This window comes from Silene latifolia, chromosome 10, assembly GCF_048544455.1.
Source record: "Silene latifolia isolate original U9 population chromosome 10, ASM4854445v1, whole genome shotgun sequence".
Lineage (NCBI taxonomy): Eukaryota > Viridiplantae > Streptophyta > Magnoliopsida > Caryophyllales > Caryophyllaceae > Silene > Silene latifolia.
Window position 1 is genome coordinate 109,620,307 of NC_133535.1, and position 11,507 is coordinate 109,631,813.

Sequence of the window (11,507 nt, forward strand, 5' to 3'; positions counted from 1 at the left end):
TAGAAGTAATGACCAAATGTTCCTTTTGGATAACCTATAAAGTATGTCTTGACCGATCGCGGGCCGAGCTTATCCTTGTGTCTCCACTTGACATAAGCCTCGCAGCCCCAAACCCGAATAAAGGACAAGTTAGGGACCGTTCCCTTCCACATTTCATATGGAGTCTTGTCGACAGCTTTAGTCGGACTTCGGTTAAGTATAAGAGCAGCTGACAAAAGAGCAAAACCCCATAATGAATCAGGCACTACCGTGTGACTCATCATGGATCGAACCATATCAAGTAAGGTTCGATTTCTCCGTTCGGACACACCATTTAATTGAGGTGTTCCAGGTGGAGTTAACTGTAGAACGATTCCACAGTTTTGAAGGTGTTGATCAAACTCATTTGAAAGATATTCGCCACCCCGATCTGAACGGAGTGCTTTTACCTTTCTACCCAGTTGGTTTTCAACCCTGTTCTGGTATTCCTTGAATTTCTCAAAGGACTCACTTTTATGCTTCATTAAGTAGACATATCCGTATCTACTCAAATCGTCCGTGAAAGTGATAAAATATCTATAGCCATCTCTAGCGGTAATTGACATAGGTCCACAAACATCAGTATGTATGAGTCCTAATAGGTCACTAGCACGCATTCCAACACCTTTTAAGGAAATTCGAGTTATTTTGCCAATGAGACATGATTCACACGTGCCATATGTAGAAAAATCGAATGCGGGAATAGTCCCATTATCGACGAGTTTCTTTACGCGTTTCTCATTTATGTGTCCCATTCCACAATGCCATAGATAGGTTTGATCTTTGTCACCAACCTTTAATTTCTTATTATTCATGTGTAATACTTCCGTGGTTTGATCTAAGATGTAAATTCCATTCATGGAAACTGCTTTGCCATAAATCATTTCATTGAAAGAGAAAATACAGCTATTATCCTTTATTGAAAATGCAAAACCGTCTTTAGCAAGTACGGAAACAGAAATAATGTTCTTAGACAAACTGGGTACATAGTAACAGTTATTTAAAAATAACTCAAAACCACTAGGGAGTTGGATTACATATGTTCCCTTCGAGACAGCAGCAACTCGTGCTCCATTCCCGACTCGCAGGTCCACATCACCTTTTTCGAGAGGTATGATGTTCTTTAGGCCCTGCAAATGATTACACAGATGAGAACCACAACCAGTATCAAGTACCCAAGTTCCGAAACTTGCATGGTTAATCTCAATCATATGAATATAAGATGACATACCAACAGGAACGACGCGGCCTGCTTTGATGTCCTTACGGTAGACGGGACAGTTCCTCCTCCAATGTCCAGTCTTGTGACAATGGTGGCACTCTATGTCACCGCCCTTGCTCTTTGCCTTACCCTGTGAGCCACTAGTCTCACCAGTCCCACTCTTACCGTTTCCTGGCTTTTTAAACTTTGGCTTACCTACATCTAGGTCGCCATGAGCCTTGCCCTTACCTTTACCCTTGTTGGAAATCGTGAGAACATCCTGCTTCATGCTCCCACTCACTTTCATATCCTTCTCGGTCTGTACGAGAAGGGAGTGTAGCTCATGAGGACTCTTTTTCAAGTCATTCATGTAGTAGTTCGCCCTGAAAAGGGCAAAACCATCATGAAGAGAATGAAGCATTCGGTCAATGACAATGCTCTCACTGATTTTACAATTCAGTGCCTCCAGCTTCTCGACATTCTCAATCATGTGAAGAATGTGTGGGCTAACTGGTTGGCCCTTCTGGAGTTTCGCATCAAAGAAGCGACAGGTATGCTCATAAGTAACGATTCTCGGTGCTTTTGAGAACTCGTTAGTGAGCGTGGTGAAAATCTTGTTTGCACCTTGGGCAATGAAGCGTCTCTGCAAATTGGTTTCCATTGCAAAGATGAGTACGTTCTTTATCGCACCCGCTTCCATAACGAAGTCACTATAAGCAACTGTATCGTTGACTCTTGCATTTGGGCCTGGGTTTGGCGGTATTGGCTCAATTAAGTACTTGAGCTTACCGTCAGCAATGGCAGCATTCCGTAGTGCTGCCTCCCAGTCCGCAAAGTTGGACCCGTCATTTTTCAGACGTGTGAACTGATTCATTTGGTCCATAAAAACTTTAAGCCAGGACGCGCGATCAAGTGTGGCACTAGGCATTGGGATTTCGTTATTTCCACCCATTTTGTTGTAACAGTATTATCAAAATAAACGTGTTCTACACTGCGAGAAGAAGAATAAAAATAATAAGCATGTGCATCGTTTATAATTTCAAGTCTAATGAACTACTGTCATAACGCGAAGACTCAAGCATTTATACAATTGACATTCCTCAAGAATTATATAAATGATCCCAAGACTCAATTATCTGTAAATTGATAAGCTAACCTTTTAGCTAATTCTACCGTTAGAATTCTTGGTCGATAAATTTCTGTAAATTCTATCTTTTAGTCCATCATAATCACGAGAAACTCTTCGGACTATAATGTTGAGATAAACTAAGTCAACACAACTACTTACCCAACGTAGAAGGGGTCATATTATGCCTACCGACGAAGAAGGGATTCATAGTTGTTTGGCCCATTAAGACTAATCTCAATTTCAGTTTTAGAGGAAGATCCCATCAAGTTTATTTTAATTCATTTTAAGTGAACTAATATCTAGCATGCGAGAATGAATAAACTAAGGTGATGGCTTAAAAAAAATATGTGACATCTGTATGTCCATGAAAACTAACATACAATCTATATGAGTCAATTTTCATGCATTTTAGTAGGTGGTTTGGTTTTAGGCGGAATATGATGCATAAACTATCATGTGAATGAAAAGCAATAGGAATGAAAAACGTAAAAATAATAAAAAGTCCTAGTGTGGCCTATCCTATCAAAATGAACATTAAATACAAGTTTGGAATCCATCCTTGGACCCGAGATGCTTGTCTCGATGTTCCATCTTGATCCATGTAGCGGGAGTGAGCTCCAATCTCCATCTTTAATCTTCTTCGAAAATTACAATAAATAAATTTACATAATAAACCTATTTATTACATTCTAATTTCAAAACCAAAACTAAAGGAAAAAAAAAGGAGATTCGAGATCTCATAATTACATAAAAATTATGTTTCCTTCATTACGAAAACATAATTTGACTAAGGCCACACTAAGTATTACAAATTACAACCGATTGAAAAAAAAATACGTAAATAAATTCATTCAACGATTCATTCAACAAAAATAAAATGCATCAACTAAAATAAATTAAACATACAAGACATAATTCTTTAATTATGTAGATTAATTTTCCAAACCACCTATTTAAAATCAAATTAAGTGACAATTCCTCAATTAATCACATTAATTTCAAACTTAATTCATATTAAACTTGTAATATGAATTTAATCCATCAATATTTTAAACTGCTTTAAAATAATTAGGTATCTATTAATTATGAACCGCTTCACAATAATTAATTTGCCAAAACAAAACAAAAAATAAAAAAACCCTTTTTTTTTTAAATTGCCTCGGCAAAAACAAAAAAATAGAAAAAAAATAATTTTTTATTTTTATTTTTCTCGGTAAAACTGAAAAGAAACAAAAACAACCCGTTTTTTTTTCTTCTTCACGGTTTTTCTGTAAAAACCGAAACAAAACAACAATTTTTTTTTTTTTTTTATTTTCTGCCCACTGTGAACAGTAACCGAGACGTGAACAGTAACATAAATTTTTTTTTCACGGCTCAAATTAAAACAAGAACCCTAATGCCTCTTTTACGGCAAAAATGCCCTAAAACATAAATTCGATGAAGAAAATCGTTTATAGTTGCTATTAGAACATGATTAGCATATGAATTAATAAAACATGATTAATCTTATATGCCAAAAACTATATAGCAAAAACAATTTTTATATCATGAACATGACGATTCCATTTGAATTTTAACTTAATCTTCATTAAATCAAAAACTACCAATTTATCATATGTTTATGTTAGCTGATTAAACAACAATATGAAAAATCGAAATTGAAATAATCATCAACAACAAAGGCATAAACTCGGCAGGAAAAAAAAAAACAAATCGGCAAAAAAATTTTTTATACCGAAACCATATTTTTTTTTTTCGAAACCCTTATGTTGTTTACAAACAATTTTATGAAAATCATCAAAATTAAAATTCGTGGCCTTGGCTCTGATACCACTTGTGGGATTTATCTGTATGCATCCCTTTAATTTTAAGGACTATAACGAATTATAACATGATGAAATACTAGTCATAAAATAAAATGCATAAACAAGATCGTAAAGTATGAAGAAATAACCTTCGGTCCTAGCAAATACGGCCTAACAACAATATCAAAGTTGATATTCACCTATCAGTTGCACCCAAGACGATATGAGATATGCCCTTAACTTGTTGCTAGAATCGATCCCCCAAATTTTCTGTAAAAATTAATTAGGGTTTATGTTTTTGTTTTTTTAGATGAGAGGCAAGAGAATGGGAAAAGAATTAGGTTAGAATCATTTCCCTTTTCTCCCCTATAAACCGTGTATATGGAAGATTAGGGTAGATTTATTCTTCTTCTAATTTTCGGCCCATTACCGAATACATTTAATTAAATATAACTTATTATATTCAATTTACGAATTGACAGTTAATTCGTCTCAACTAATATTATTTAATCTCCATTAAATAATTGTCTCATCAACACATTGACTAACTGTTTAGTCATATAAGGCATCAATGTGATTATATTTCTATAACCACATCTCTCAAACACATCCTATAGGTGTGACCTTTAGGGACCAGTTGATCACCGCCATCTGTATGATAATAACGTCAAACTTTCTAGCAAGCCAACCGTTATTAGGTAATCGTTAATCAACTGATTAAAATACGAAGTATACCCTTGTGAACCTGTAAGAGATTTACAAATGTTATCACACTAATTTGTGGAGGACACAAGCTCCAACAGAAACTCACGCCGACGGGACGACCAATTGGTCGATAAAGGTTAGGTTGTGGGCCCGGACAAGGAACCCGACTTATGACTGTAATATCAATTAATGCACTTTAACCACGACCTCGTTCGAGTTTCACCTCTAAGGATCACAAAGACAAAAGTGTCCTAGTTTTCCCAGCAGAGTCGCCAAACTGTGGACATGGGCCACGTCTCGGTCCGCGGATTTAGGCCGCCTACCGGTCCACAGTCACGGGCCACCTGCACGCCAGGCCAATCTGTGGACATGCAGAGGTCTCTTTGAAAGCCACGCTCGGCGGCGTAAAATGCTTTCGACCGGACCGCTTTGGGTCGGTCGGTATCGTCCCGGCAAGGGCCACGAAACGATGGAGAGATGTTCAGAGTCGCCACCAAGCATTTGTGGGATGCTTGGAACCCGTTCGAAATCCACTTTATACCTCGGTCAATCAAGGCAAAAAGCGGTGTTTGACATAGGTACTAAAGATAAGGACTCGTCCCCCTTTTAGCATTCTATGCCTAAAATGACTCTCGTACGCCCTGGATAAGGCCATCCACTATCCAAAGGTTTTGAGTAAGGGGTGAGGGTACGTATTGGGAAGCCCTTTAATCGGACACCCAATCTCGCCCGCGTTAGCGGCCTCTACTGATCGATCGTGGTTGTTTAAGTGCAAAAGTTGATAGAACGGTTAAAATGCATGAATGCGCATCCAAAAGTTTAACCTAACATGTCAGCTTTCTAAGTCGGTTTGTTAATCCAAATATCAAGCATAAGATATCAAGTTGGATTTAGACTGATTTGCATGTGAAAACGGAAATTAAACATCCATTTACCAAGTTCGGGTTATGATGCTTAACACGATCCATTATTTGAAAAAGGATGTCAAATGACAAAGTGTAAAAACACGTAAACTTGTCAATCTGATCCGTCATGTATACGGGTTAACCGTAGTCGGGATCGTCCTAGACAAATGCTAAAACGGGGCAGAACAGTGCCAGGCAGCCCCATTGGGGCGCGAGCCTATTGGCGAAGGAAGGGGCTCTGCCCAGGTTTCAAAGTATGAAAACAGGCGGCCACTTGGGACGCGAGCCATGAGGCGACCCAAGGGGGCGTCTCCTGATTCTTGAAAAGGTTATTTAAAACCGTATTTGTGATTAAATAATTTGCAAATGTTGTTTGCATGACTCAGAATAATTACTATTATGTTAGTAATATCCATTGTCGGATTTGCAAGTTTGAAAAGCATAATAAAATGGTAAAAGGAAAATGTTTGATTTGAACTAATTATGTTAAGTTCAATTATTTGTAATTAGTCAAGTTTGTCATCTGGTCGGACTTACTAAATCTTTTAGGTAACTTGTCGTTAGGAGCACCTAGACCAAAACACAATTTATAACTTCACAAACAACTCTACAAATAGTAAAGAGGCAAGTAAAGGTCAGATCCCAAGGGACGGGAATTGAGATGAGATTTCTATTGCAACTAGTGGTGTCTTAGGGGTGTCACAATTTGGGTTGATGTAGAAGGTCACTAAACTAAATAGCAATGAAAGTAAATAAGCAAGATGAATTGAAAGGGTTGTAAACAATTGATAAAAAGCACTAGGGTATCATGGGGTCATAGGGGAATCATGGGAATTGATCATACAAACATGTTCTCAAATTATAAGCAAGCAATTATTGTTGTGATGGAATGAGTTGGGTTATATCTTACAATCCTAGGAAAGTTTGGGTCCCGGAGCCGAATCGATTAGATTGTACAACACCTACAAGTCGACTTAGTCTTCCCTACTCAACAACATGCATGGTCTAATGAGACTCGAGTTGGTTTATGTCTTACAAGTCTCATTGAAAAGATAGATGATGGGTAAAAAATGCAAGGATTCATAGGCTCGCATTTCATCAAACATAACATGTGCATGAGTTGAGATCAAAACAAGCAAGCAAATAAACCATGAAAGCATATTAATTTAAGCATGAATCATTCCCCATGTTGGTTTCCCCTAATTACCCATTAACCCTAGCTAGGTCACTACTCACTCATTATCATGTTGATCATGCTAGCAAGGTTGTCAATCATACCAACAAAATGAAACATGATGAACAAATGAAAGTAATTAATAATAATTAAAAAGGGATTAAGAGAATTATACCTACTAATGATTCCAATAATAAAGCATAGAATAAAAGATGTACTTGATGCTTGATTGAGAGGTTGTCAATCTCCCAATAATAACCCAAATAATCTTCAATTACCCAAAATAAAGGATGAACAAAGGAGAGATTAAGGAAATAAAACTTGTATTAAAACTTGATTAATTGTTGATTACAAAACTAAAGAGAGATTTGATTGATATTAACTACTCTAAGAATTGATAAGAAGAACATCCTCTTCTAATTAGACTAATGGGGTATTTATAGTGGAAATTAGGTGGATGCATTAGGGTTAACTAAGGCCTAAACTAGTAATTACACTTTTTAGATTTGAGCAGGGAAACGCCGGTATTTTTCGAAGGAAGGGCTTCTTTCTTTGAAGCTTGAAGAAACGGATTTGTGCTGGACTGGAATCCGTGCGTCTTAGGCACGGGACGGCCGGATTCCACGGTCTCTGCCCGGGCGTCTTTTGGAGAAGACGCACGTCTTCTGGTAGCTGCTGCCCGGGCGTCTTTGAAGGAAGACGCACGGATTGTGGTGCTGGGGACGGGCGGATTCAGGACAATCCGCACGGATTGCTCCTCAGTTTTGTTTCTTCTTCTTTTCTTCCCTTTTCTTCGTAAAATCCTTGGGGATTTCCTTGGGGATGCAAGGATCTTTCCTCAACATTGCTCATCTACTAAAATATGTACAAAGGCCTTCTAATCTTGTCTCTCCTTGATGCTTGGTCATTGAATTCAATCAATTTAGTCTCATTTTGTCATGAAAATGCAATGTTTGCACTCCTTTCCTACCAAGGACACAAAACCTCAAAGAATATGCAAAACAAAGAACTAAAGACAATAAACGACCCAAATATGCACTAAAAAGCATGGGAACAAGGCTAATTCGAGGGCTAAATATGCGCTAATTATGGTCACATCAAATATCCCCAAACCGAACCTTTGCTCGTCCCGAGTAAAGAGGTGACAAAGACTAGGACCATTATTTAAACTAACCTAATAACATAGCCGATATGAGACAATTAGCGGGTCTCACTCCGCCCCTTCAACTCACAACAAGACAACCATGAGGTAGGATGCCTTCTTGCAAGGCAAGGTGGGTCTTGCCAAAATGGCGACACATCCAAACATTAAGCACACAAAATCAAATAATGGATGCATCTACAAAAGGAATAGCCACTTCCTCATCAAGTGGCGGAGGCAACTAAAAGCGAACAAATTTAAGAGCATATAATCCTCCACAAATACTAGTTCAACAAATTACTAAGGCTAAGAGGATGGAACTAAATCACCTCCAAATGGTGTTAAACTAGACTACTTTCGTCCTCAATTTCCAAATGCTTTCGTCAAGAGCGATCGGATGGTATGGAATGATGATCCCTATGATGCTAGTAGCATATGACATGACACGTCTCGAATTCTCTACAAAAGTAAAGGTCATGGATCGTCCCAAGCTCGACAAAGTGGCTTGACAAAAAGGCTTTTTGGGAATGAAATGCTCAAATCGTTACAAATAAGGGTGGATATGACTAGTATTCAAAAATTGACCTCATTCAACTTTCACATTTCAAAAATTAGAGATGGGGTTTATCCCTTCCGGGCTAATGTCCTTTGCTTTCGCCAATCGCTTATTAGGCAACCGGTTAACCTCTAGACAATAGCTTTTCGGGGTGATAGTCACTCTGTCTCTGGGCGGTTGAATTCACAACCGTGTGGGGGCCCAATTCAATGGATCCCTCTCCAAAGCACATCGAAGTGGTACGCCTCCATCAAAACAACTAAAATTCTCAATATTTCAACATTTCATAACATTTGAGGTTTCCTTAGCAATAAATTACTTCCACATAACAAAATTTTCGAAATGAGCACTTCAAACTTATTGATAGAAAGTATTTTTGGGTTGCCTTACCACAAGGTCAATCAAGGTCACCTAGACAAGTTAACCAAGTCCACATCGCATCACGGGGTTGGAATAGGTGACTCACATGCAAACCCTTGACTAGGCTTTGGGTCATGGGTCAAAAGACACTAGTATGACACAATCTAGGGTGTTTTACAACCATTCTAGTAGGCAAAGTCTTAAGTTGAAAAAGTATTTGTAATGGCTTAGTTGCACTTGTCAAAGTTCTCAATTAGGCACTTTTCAAAATATTTCATCTAAATGCAACTATATGCCATGATTCAACTATTATATACATCCTAATGCAAGTGATTCTACCAACTAATATGACATATAAACTAAATGCAAGTCCTAAGTTCACATTGTTATACCGCATCAATCAAAATAAAGCCACATAGTCATTAACATAAAGAGGAAAAAAGAGATTGGAAAGAGCATACCATGCGGTCTTCATGATCCTCATGTCTCGGATGTGGCTTAGTCAATCAATGTGAACAAGGATAGAACAAACACAATATATACAACAATATATACATGAGTACACTACAAAAGAAATGAACATGTTTTTGGTTTTTCCAATTTTCAAATTTTTATGGTTTTTCGAAATTTTTCAATTTTTTTTGGATTTTTGAATAAACGTTAAGTTAGAATTCCCCATCCCCACACTAATATGGGCATTGTCCTCAATGACCAAAATGATGGGAAATTATGCAAACATGATGCATGATTTCTACACTAAATGCAAGCTACATTAATCTACACTACATGATGCATGGTTTTTGTTTATGACGGAGAGGATAATTTAGATTACCTCCCGTTGTGTATGCATTGACTTCCCCAAACCGAGTTAGATATTATTGCTAATGTCCTAAGGTTGGGTGTAGTTCATGCACTCACGATGCAATGCATGAAACTAATTCTTGTCATTTTGGATTTTCAAAAAGGTGGGAACAATAAAATGAGAACATCTCAATGGGGCCGAGGTGTTAGTCCTCTATGGTGCTAGGACTACTCCAACAATGATCAAGATTAATAAAATACAATTTAACAAAACACAAACTTCTTTTCATGAAACTTTGAAAATTAAAGAGAGGAGATGAGGGAACTTCACTTAAACTTAGGTGGGTGCCTCTCGCCCGCTCCACCTAACTATGAAGTAATCCTCTAGAGATCGGTATCATCTCCTTCTAGATCGCTATCCCATATCTCCTTTGATGCATCACTCATACTCGGGTCCATGAACTCGTCCTCTTCACTTTCAAGCTCCACCGTGTCCCCTCCGCAAGAATTGTTACTTCCCTCCTCTTGTCTCCCGTTTGCTTCTTCATTTGCCCTCTCCGAATTGGGGAAGAGTAGGTCCATTTGAGCCCATGAGGGAAATGCTCCTTCCTCACTAATCTTTCCCTTTTGAACCAAATCGTGGTATTGAGGATAGAGTGCATAGTAAATGTCCATGTTGGTTTCGTATTGGCGGAAGTGCAAATCTTGTAGAATTCCCGTGATAAATTCGTCACGGGGAAGGATGAAGGGGTTGGGATGGTTGTACGGTTGATAAGGAAATGGGTAGGGAGGCACTTTGATCTTCTCATCTTGAGATTGTTGCTCTTGTTGTTGTTGTTGGGGATTTGGAGGTGGTGGTGCTTGTCTTGGTTGGGTTGGTTTTGGAAGGATGAGGTAGGATGGGATTGGAGCTAAAGGTCCTCTTCTCGGGGAAACTCGTCGTAGGCCGGTCATCGGTAGATATATCGGATCACTTCCTTTCGTTAACCACTTGATCTGCTTATCAACCCCCTCAAGGGTTATCCAATGATGATGAATGAGAAGAATATCTTCATTTATCCTCGTGTTTCCCGAAAGTGGAGCATACTCATTATTTTCGTTGAATCTCGGATTGAAATGCTTCGCAAGCCTAGTAATGAGTCCTCCATTCACAATGTGTTTCATCCCGTCATCATCAGCATTCCTAAACTTTGCCCATTTCTCGAGTAACACTAGCGGTGCATTGAAGTGGTACGCACTTCTTCCTTGAATATTGAGGTAGGATTCCATAAACACAAGGTCAAGTTGATTCACTATGGCCGGATCTCGGCGAGCAAGTAGAGTGCCCGAAAGGAATCGATAAGTAAGCCTCAAGATAGGATTTTGGATATGAAAAGCGAGACATTCCTTGGTGTGTATGAAATCCCGGCCGGTCATGGCCCTCCACAAAGGTTCAACACTATACTTCTTTGGCTTCGATGTCCGGGTAGGCGAAACATCGAGACCGAGCACATTTGCGAATTCTACAAGGGTCATTATCCTAGAAACATTCTCCAACCTAAATTCTATGCATATTGTTTTGTTCAAGGTTGTAATCTTCAAAAAGCTCAAAAATTCAAGCACAAGAGATCGATAAGTTTGTTCATACATGCGAAAAAAGGTGGAGAGACCAAATACTTCAAAGAGAGCTTCCACTTGGTGATAAATACCAAGTTTCCTCAAGGTAGCATGAC